This window comes from Rhinopithecus bieti, unplaced genomic scaffold, assembly GCF_001698545.2.
Source record: "Rhinopithecus bieti isolate Rb0 unplaced genomic scaffold, ASM169854v2 scaffold_9877, whole genome shotgun sequence".
NCBI classification, from domain to species: Eukaryota; Metazoa; Chordata; class Mammalia; order Primates; family Cercopithecidae; genus Rhinopithecus; species Rhinopithecus bieti.
The window spans coordinates 1979727-1990250 of NW_016806237.1; the positions used below are offsets into that span (position 1 = coordinate 1979727).

The 10524-nt window shown below is 52.2% G+C and overlaps 1 long non-coding RNA gene across 1 annotated transcript; it reads right to left on the reverse strand.

Annotated features, from left to right (window-relative positions):
• Window positions 1-2707: 2707 nt before the first annotated feature.
• LOC108531733 (uncharacterized) lies at window positions 2708-10049 on the reverse strand. The gene is made up of 3 exons (XR_001886258.1): window positions 9932-10049; window positions 5817-6035; window positions 2708-3205 (listed from the first exon to the last, which is right to left on the reverse strand). It is a non-coding gene; the product is annotated as an uncharacterized LOC108531733 (long non-coding RNA).
• Window positions 10050-10524: the final 475 nt, after the last annotated feature.

The following is a 10524-nucleotide window of genomic DNA, read 5'->3' on the forward strand; positions in this document are numbered from 1 at the left end:
GAGTGGGGAGTTGGGAAGGTTCTGGGCTCCAATGTGAATGCATTTGCCTTAATCCAAAGAAAGCTGATGTGCTGCTTGTCCACAAACAGGTCACGTGTCCTGTGAGCCAAGTGTACAGACTGTTAGCAGCCCACAGTGAGTCATCCTGGGGCAAAAGCCTGGCCCCGGTGGGCTCATCACAGCCCCTGGTTCCGAGGAAGCCCCTGGTGGGAGGCTGGTGCATTCCCCCGCCCTGATCCGTGCGCACCCTCTTCTCGCTCACCTCGAGCCCAGCCTGGCTGTCAGCAGCTGCCTTCTGTGGGAACCTCTTGTTATCAAGTGAGGAATAACCACACCAGTATCCAGTTACTGGTACTTCTCACAGAAATGCCCTCTCCTTCGATGGCCACAATAAATAATTCTGCTCTTACATAGAAAAATGAAGCATTCCAAGAATGAAAAAAAAAATGTTTATTTGAGGGAGTGCATAGGATTCTGCTCTGACAGCAAACACATTCATCTGGATGGTGGCTCCAGTTTCCATAGGAAGAGCCCAGGCCATTGCTCTCCTGAGCTGCAGCGATCCCTCCTGGGGGCCTCTCCTGAGCTCTCCTTGCTCCCATCCCACTGCCCTGGCCTCTTTCCCACCTCCTTCTGCCGCTGTCAGCATCCTCCAGCTCTCAGGCTGATTGACGTCAGTGGAACGGTCTGTGATGGCCCCAGAGAGCTGCCCTGCCTCCTTCCTGGGCTGTCCGAATGTAGGCATGAGAGTGTCCAGAGAGGCCACTCTGTAGAGCAGGCCATGCCAGGTGCCTGGCCACCACCTTGTTTCCAGCCACAAGGTAAGTAGATGCACCTGCTATCCACAGACAATCCCACTCGCTCTGTGAAATAAACATCATTTGCATTCTTGGGATGCATCGTTCTTCTATGTAAGAAAAAGCAAATAAAATATTTATCTTCATTCCCAGGTGTCTCCACAAGGTCTAATTTAATTGCCATTTAAATTGGAGAAAATGTTTTAAATAAATTTCCTTGTGATTTGGGGAGTGGCCGATTATATAAATGTGTTAGGGGAGTAAAGCAATGAATATGGAATTCAGACAAACCACACAGAGGGAAACTTAGCCTCTTAAGATGGGCTCATTATCCCAGAGGCAGAAAGACCACCAGATGTGGGGTCAGAGGTGGGCCTCCAGCCTGTGCTCATGGTGCAGTGACCAGGGTCCGGGTGGCCCCATCCTTGGTCTGGGTGGTGGCTGACGCTCTCTCCTGGGCCTGCCACAGGCTGGGGCGTCGCCTCCAGGTCTTCTGAGGGACCAGGGCAGTCATGACAGTCCTGGGATCACGTGGGAGCATGCAGAGGACTCAGCACTCACAGTCACCTGCTGATTCCAAAGTGGCATCCAGAGCGGGACCTGGGGCCGGGCCTTCTATTTTTGTTTTGTGTTGAATTTCCCTGGTTGATTCTGAGGTCCAGCCAGCTTTAGAAAACCTGTCGTTTAGGGTTGGGGTTTCACAGATGCCTTTCTAAGAGCCAGAAACAATTGCAGGTTCTGTGGGCCCCAGAGTCTGAGTTGCAGGAGCTCGCCCACCACCGTAGCATGAAAGCTGGTGCAGGAAACACTGGGATGACGTGGCTGAATCCCAGGAAAACCTGATTGACAGAACAGCCAGGGACTAGGTCAGGCCTAGGGCATTTGCCAACCGTGGCTTAAGGCCTGGGCCCTTGAAGGGCACCTTAAAATACAGGTAATAGAAGAGCGTGGAAACACAGCTTCTCACCCCCAGCATGGACTGAGAATTGTTTTGTTATAATCTTGTTTCAATAGGTACAAACATTCAACTAGACATAAACTCCTCTTACTTTTTGCTTTTATACGGCTTTAACAACAAAACACAACTATAACAGCAACAAAATTCAAATTAAAAATATAAATTCAATGTGGCAGATGATATGGTTTTGCTGACACCAAATCACCATTCCGGGACTCAGTCCCATCACTTCCCCCCTTGGCATCACTGCACCCTCCTGCTGGGAGCACCTTCGGCAGCGCGAGGCAGGGCGCTGCCTGGACGAGCAACTAGACGTGTCTGGTGTGTGCCGTGTCATGGGCAAAGGCTTACAGTCCTAAGAGACCAAGCTCAGCAGGCACCAAGCTCGCCTGCAAGGCAGTTTCTATGTGCTGGGAGTGTGTGCACATGTATGTATGTGGTGGGTACATACACGCGTGTGTGGTGCATGTGTGCAGGTGTGCGTGTGTGTTTACATTTGCATCAGCATGAAAATGCAAAGGCTTTAACTTCCATAGAAAGCCATGCCCCCCACCCTGACTGCACCCATGTGGCCCAGTTTACGGAAGCCTGCAGAAATTCACTGGCGTGTTCCCGAGCCCTGGAGATCACTTTGACATCATTGCCCTAAGATGTGGACAGTGAGATTGAGAGGAGGAGCTGGCAAGCTTGCAGGGAAGGGACCATCAGGAGGGACTGGGACAGGGTGGCTGAGGTCGGCAGGCACTGACAGGAAGGACCCAGGTAAAGCAGATCTCACAGTGGACCCCACGAGAAAACAAGGGCTGCTCCCCTGAGGGCCACCCAGTGCCTGAGCTCCCCGACCGGCAGCAGCACCAGTGTAGACAGCACATTCTACTCCCCAAAAATCTAAGCCATTGATCGATGACACGCAGGAGCACGATGGTAGCACACATTTATTTTGACCCTTTTTCCCACTCAGCACAATCAACGACTCTGGCTGGATGCTGAAAAGCCCTTGGAAGCATTACCCATGTGGGGTTTCACAGACACAGAGTTTGTGGAAACTGTGTTGGAACCTAACTTCTGAGGTCAGCAGCTGTTCCAGACACCGAGTTCTAATCCTAAATCTTGCAGCAGCTCTGTGTAACTTAGAGCAGACTCCCCAAACCCTCTGCTTTCTCCTCTGGAAAGCGGGACAATACCATCCACCGGGCCGGGCTGTTCTGCCAACGAGGACAGCAGGGTGCCCAGGAGCTCCTTAGGAGAACAGACACAGCCTGCTCCTTAGAGAGTTTGGGGCTTCCTAAGTGGAGCGGGTGGAAAGGATCACATGACCCACGTGTCAGGCCCAGAAGGTCTGAAGTTTCTGAAGTCCCTTTTAAAACAGCGACTGAGTTTTCAGACTAAGCGGGCCCACTCGTATTCATCTTCAGCCTGGAAACTGACACACATCAGACACCTGGGAAATCTGGGAATAAAAGATGAAAAGGATCATCCGAGGAGCAGGACTGCTCATTGATTTGCTTAGTAAACCAGGTGCCAAGCCCCGGAACCGGAGCAAAACTCATCCAGCCCACATTTTCCCACTCCTGTGAGTGGGCCTGAGGTGCCGCCCATGATGTCCTCAGAGAGAAGAGCCCCTCACCCAGGCCAAGACTCCAGCAGAGCCTGTCCTGGGGACATTTGGAGGGGATCATGATGCTCATGCCAACCAGGACAGCATCCATGAGACCAGGACTCTCCTGAAACTCTTTACAAACTAATTCCATGATTCTCCCCACGCCTGATGAGATAGATGTACAGGCACGTGTCCACATGCATGCACTCACACCCATGCATGCACACACATGCACACGTGCACTCACACCCAGGCACACACACACACATGCACACATGCACTCACACCCAGGCATACACACACATGCACACATGCACTCACACCCAGGCATACACACACATGCACACATGCACTCACACCCAGGCATACACACACATGCACTCACACCCATGCATGCACACACATGCACACATGAACTCACACCCAGGCATGCACACACATGCACACATGCACTCACACCCAGGCACGCACACACATGCACACATGCACTCACACCCAGGCACACACACACATGCACACATGCACTCACACCCAGGCACACACACACATGCACACATGCACTCACACCCAGGCACACACACACATGCACACATGCACTCACACCCAGGCACACACACACATGCACACATGCACTCACACCCAGGCACACACACACATGCACACATGCACTCACACCCAGGCACACACACACATGCACACATGCACTCACACCCAGGCACACACACACATGCACACATGCACTCACACCCAGGCACACACACACATGCACACATGCACTCACACCCAGGCACACACACACATGCACACATGCACTCACACCCAGGCACACACACACATGCACACATGCACTCACACCCAGGCACACACACACATGCACACATGCACTCACACCCAGGCATACACACATGCACACATGCACTCACACCCAGGCACACACACACATATGCACACATGCACTCACACCCAGGCGTGCACACACACACATGCACTCACACCCAGGCATACACACATGCACACATGGACTCACACCCATGCATGCACACACATACACACATGCACTTACACCCAGGTGCACACACACATGCACACATGCACATACATGCACTCACACCCGTGCATGCACACATGCACTCACACCCAGGCACACATACACACACATACACTGACACCCAGGCATGCACACACATGCACACACAACCACACACATGCACACATGCACACACATGCATTCACACCCAGGTACACACACGCATGCACATGCACTCACACCCAGCCACACACACATGAACATACATGCACTCACACCCAGGCAAATGCACACATGCACATGCACACACATGCACTGACACTCAGGCATGCAGAAATGCACATATGCACATACATTCACCACAGACAGGTGCACACACACATGAACATACATACACTCACACCCAGATACATGCAAACATGCACATGCACACACATGCACTCATACCCAGGCACATGCACACATGCACATGTACACACATGCACTGACAGCCAGCCACACACACGCCTGCACACACATGCACTCACACCCAGGCACATGCACACATGCACATGCACACATATGCACTCACACTCAGGCATGCACACACAAGACAAAAGTCTGAAAGATCCACTCTGCTTCCTGTGGACCACAGCTCCAGATGGAAGAGGCCACACAGCCCATGTCCAGCACCAACTGCCCATCAAGCTGCCAGATGAAAGCAGTCAGAAAGTGACCCCAGATGAGACCAGCAGAAGAACCACCCAACTGAGCCCAGCCCAAACTGCTGATGACATAATTGTAAGAAAAAAACCTGCCTGCTGCTTTACTTCAGTGTTAAACCTATGTGTTGGAGTGATTGGTTACACACCATGAATGATGGGTACTGAGATGACCACTGCAGACAGGAATGCAGAGATGAACATGCTCAGATACAGATACACACAGCTATTTGATCAGGAGTCCCAGGGCTGATTGGCTAAGAGAACCAACACATCTTTAGAAAATAGCTTGTTTCAGCCGGGCACAGTGACTCACGCCTGTAATCCCAGCACTTTGGGAGGCTGAGGCTGGTGGATCACGAGGTCAGGAGACCGAGACCATCCTGGCTAACACGGTGAAACCCCGTCTCTACTAAAAATACAAAAAAAGTTAGCCGGGTGTGGTGGCGAGTGCCTGTAGTCCCAGCTACTTGGGAGACTGAGGCAGGAGAATGGTGTGAACCTGGAAGGAAGAGCTTGCAGTGAGCCGAGATCATGCCACTGCACTCCAGCCTGGGCGACAGAGTGAGACTCTGTCTGAAAAAAAAAAAGAAAAAAGAAAATGGCTTGTTTCTGTTCCCAGTTTCTAAGGAAATTACAGGCATGTGGGGGGTTGGGACCATGCTGGAGGGAAAACAGGAGACGGTGAGAGGTTCATATGGGGTGGGGGCCAAACCCAAACATGCCCACTTACGGTTTTTCCCAAAGCACTGGTAGAAGAAGGGGCAGATGAGTGGTCAGCCAGATGCCCAGAGAAGGAGCCAGGAAGGGAGCCATGTGGGAGGAAAGAAGTTGCCGCTGACATTTTCTGCAAGTTGCTTTCTGTGGTGAGTCTGATGTGAAGTCTCCTTCCTCGAGAAGCTCCCCAATAGGATTTGAGCTGCCTATGCGTGCTTTCCCTGGCCCTGGCTCTCTAGGATAGAGGCAAAGAAGCACCAGCTCAGCCTCCCATCCACGGTGATGCCAGCAGGGGGCTCACAGTGAGGCAGGAGGAGCAGAAAAGGTGGCTGGGAGTGACCTCTGGAGGGGCCCAAGCCAGGCTGTCAGTCCTGAGGGGCTGCCCACCCAGAGCACTAGTCCCCCGAACACCTGTCGGATGGCCTGGGCTGTCCACCCGCAGCACGTCAAGGGTGACAGGGAGGAAAGTTGAGGACAGCTCCCTGCAAAGAGGCTGCAGAGGCGAGCCCCTGATCCCACACTGGTGCTCCCCAAAAGGAAGCCCTCATAAACAGAAGAGCTGGTGCGGTCTCCAGACTGTTTTCATTATTGGATTAATCTGTCTTCCCTGATATAGATATAAATATTTTATGTTCCATAGCCTGGAGACTCAGTTATGACGATCACACTACCTGGCTCTACTTGGAAGGAAATACCTCTGTGAAGGAAGATGGTGCCCCTCTGTCTTCCTGGACCACGGGCAGCCTCTGCCGGGGACAGGACATAGGCCAAGGGACAGAGGGGTCCAGGGAGAAAAGTTCTGAGAACACGAGAGAGCAGGGTGCCTGCACCCCCACGACTCAGAGATGCCAGTCCCCCAGCGAAGATGGAAACCAGGAGGGAGCTAGGGATGGTGGGAGCTCAGAGAAGTGGCTCAGACCCTCCCCGACCCCAGTCCTCAGAGAACTGCTGCCTGCCACCTACCTCCACCCGTTCAGGCACAATTCATATGGAAGAAACTCTTTAAAGGAAATTTTAAAGTGTGGCAATTAAAACCTGAAACAGAACCGCTCTTCCACCGTTGTGCATGGACTCTGTAGAACCTCTAGGAATGCAGAAAGCAGTGGAGATGCTGGACTCTAATTAAGGCTCGAGATTGGAGGCTCTAGATTGTGGACTCTAATTACGGCGTGGAAGCTCTGGATATTGGATGCTAATTATGGCAATGGAGGCTCTAGACTGTAGACTGTAATTAAGGCATGGATGCTCTAGATGCTGGACCCTGATTATGGCATGGGAGGCTCTAGCTATCATGGTTTGTTGATGTAATTACTGAATACCAAGAAAATTCCAGAAAATAAGAGGAAAATCTATGAGAATTCATAAAAGACTTCTGTGTAAAGTTGTTGAAAACATGATCATGTAAATAAATCAGTAGTTTTTCTATATGGTAGCAATAATCAGTAGAGGGGAAAAAATCCTAGTACCTTTCATTATAGAGGCAGAAAACCTACATGTTTGGCAGGATTGTTGCCATACAATGGAAGGAGTTACTTGCAGAAAATTACAAGACTGTATGGGGGACATATAAAGAAAAATAATATCAGGTGTAACATGCAGAGTCAGCTGAATGATGTCAGTCCCGACTGTGTCTGCGTCATCGAACTCAGGGTCCCTGTGCAGGCCGCCTGTCGTGGGAAAAGCGGCTCACAAGTGTGATAAGTGAGAAGGATCTTGAGACTTAGCTGGTGGACTCAGTGTCATCACAAGGTGCCCTAGAAGAGGGAGGCCAGAGGCTCAGGGTCAGAACACAGCGACCGAGGCCAAGATGAGAGAGAGTCAAAGAGGCAGCACTGCTGGCTTTGAGAAGCCCGAGGACGCAGGCTGCCGAGAGGAGCTGGAAAGGCCGGAGGTGGATCTCCCCCAGAGCCTCGCGAGAAGCCAGCCCTGCCCCAACCTCCTCCCTCCTGAACTTCAAAATAGTGTGGGCTATTTGTGGTAATTTGTTACAGCAACAACTGGAAAATAATGCATTATGTTTTTAAGGAAAAGAAAATCATAAAACTTAATTCCAAAATTACATCTAGGTTCACCCTATTCGAATAAAATCCATGCAAGTTTTGTTTGATATGACAGCATGATTATAAAATAATATTGAATAAGCAGGGAGAAAGCCAGGAAGACTTTGAAAATTAAAAGAAAAATAAAGCAATCGCGGGAAGCAATGACCGCCTTGGGGGCACAAGGCTCTGACCAGGAGGGAGGAAGAGGACGTGGCCCTCAGAACTCAATCCTGTGGCTGCTCGGTGAAAAGCTCAACTGGTGATCATCGTTCCTAAAACAAAATGCCATTTTTCCTGCCAAATCAGTGAAAATGTGAAAGAGAAAAGGAAAAGTGTCTATTTGCTGCTTTGCAGACTTCCACAAAGGCTGACTGTCCAGCCTGCCTCGCCCTAAGGTGGGTGTTGGGCACAGGGAGGGGAGAGAGTGTGAGGACAAGGAGGTGCCACCCGTGGAGAGCAGCCCCCACCCCGAGCACCCAGAGAGCTGGACTTGAGCAGAAAATCCAGGCGGCCGCCAGGCATGGCATGGGTGGGGGCAGCTGTGTTTGTTCCTCAGGAGCCCTCTCAGGCCAGGGAAGTGGGGCCTGCAGGCCAGGGCTCCAGGAGAGGATCTGCTGTGATCATTGAAGAAGAGATCTGAGGCTGTGGGACCCCTGGAAGCAGGTGGCCCACGAGACAGGACTTCAGCTCTCTCAGAGTCAGGGGAGGGAGAGCCTAGGATGGCACCAGCCTCCCACCCTCAGGTCGGGACAGATGGGGTGTCCAGGGCCTAGCAGGGAGGTAGGCTCAGGGTTGGCCCCTGGGGCTTGGGGCAGCCCCTGGTCATCTGGGGAAGATGTGCGGGACAGTGGGCTATTGGGGACCCATGAGGGTCACAAAACAGCAGAAGCCTTGGCCAAGGAGGCTGGGCACAGGGCAAAGGAGTGGAGGCCAGAGGACAAGGACGAGGCCACACCTACGCAGGGGACCGGGGCGTCACCTGTCCTCCTGAGGCTCGGGGGCCAGGGGAGCCAGCCTATAAGCAGAAATTGCATTTCTCCAGCCTATAAGCGGAAATCAAAGAAGCTCCATTACTTTTGAAAAATTCAGTTGATGCTTATGTATTTAAATGTTAAGCGGGAAGGAAGCCAGATCCCTGAAGTTCAGATCAAGCTGAGCACCCAAAATGGGGAAACGTCAGCGCCGGTGGGCTGGGGGCACGCAACTCTCACCCGCCTCATTCTTTCAGCACTTCAGGGTTTTTATAGCAAAAACGTGGAACACTGTTTGAAAGCAATGAAAGGTCCGGGATTTAGTCTGTGTAGGGAATGGGGAGCCCAGGCACGGATCCCTGGAAGAGTGAAGTTCCCACACTGCCCACCACAGCCTGCTGACCCGAACTGCCCTCCTGGTGCGAGGCTGGTCTGTCAGAGACCAGTGGCCAAAGGAGGGATGACAGAAGTCACCTCCATTTATATTTCTGGAGCCTTTACTACAGGCCAGACTCTGTTCTCAGAGTTTGACAATAATCCTCGCCACAGCCTCACCGCATTAAAAAAATCGTGGGAAGGTGAAGTCTTTTGCCCAAGGTCAGCCTCCTAAGGTCAGCCTCTGGAGGGTTGAGCCAGCAGCCAGGCCAGTGCTGGCGCTCTTGGCCTAAACGGGGCCCCGGCCCCACGAGCTTCCTCTGGACGCCCCTCTCACCCACCCGCACCTGTAAGAATGATGGGTGTGGGATGATCTGTGAGTGTCCCAGGTGACTCTCTGAGTGTCAGGGCATGGAACTCCTAGTGGGGTTCCCCATACCCCATGGTGGGGAGGCTGCGGAGAGGTGCCCATCTTTGCTAAGTGAGAGGAGACGCCCAGTGACCCCACCATGGCACATGTGGGAAGGACCTGGAGGACATCTCAACCATCTACAAAGTGCAGGTGCAGAGGCAGAGAGGTTGAGAGGAGACAGGATGCAGAGCCTGGGGAAAGGCCGGGCTGGGATACAGAGGGCCCGGGCCTGCTTCTGGGGGCTGCGCACAAGCCCTGTGCTGGCCGAGGACCAGGGAGGCCGGCCGGCTGCCCTATGGAGAGGGGCAAAGGGGCAAACAGGGAGCAATACCTGGCATTTGTCTTCCTCCTGAAAGTTGCCTGGGCTCCATACTGAACGTAGAGGATGGCAGGGGACAAGATCACTGCCTACCAGCCCCACAGGATGGACACCATCCTTCGGGACTGGGAGGAGGGTCTGAGTGTGGGGGCTGTGACTTCATTACCCATCATGCACAGCTGTGACTTCATTACCCATCATGCACAGCTGTGACTTCATTACCCATCATGCACAGCTGTGACTTCATTACCCATCATGCATAGCTGAGACTTCATTACCCATCATGCACAGCTGTGACTTCATTACCCATCATGCACAGCTGTGACTTCATTACCCATCATGCATAGCTGAGACTTCATTACCCATCATGCACAGCTGTGACTTCATTACCCATCATGCACAGCTGTGACTTCATTACCCATCATGCACAGCTGTGACTTCATTACCCATCATGCACAGCTGTGACTTCATTACCCATCATGCACAGCTGTGACTTCATTACCCATCATGCACAGCTGTGACTTCATTACCCATCATGCACAGCTGTGACTTCATTACCCATCATGCACAGCTGTGACTTCATTACCCATCATGCACAGCTGTGA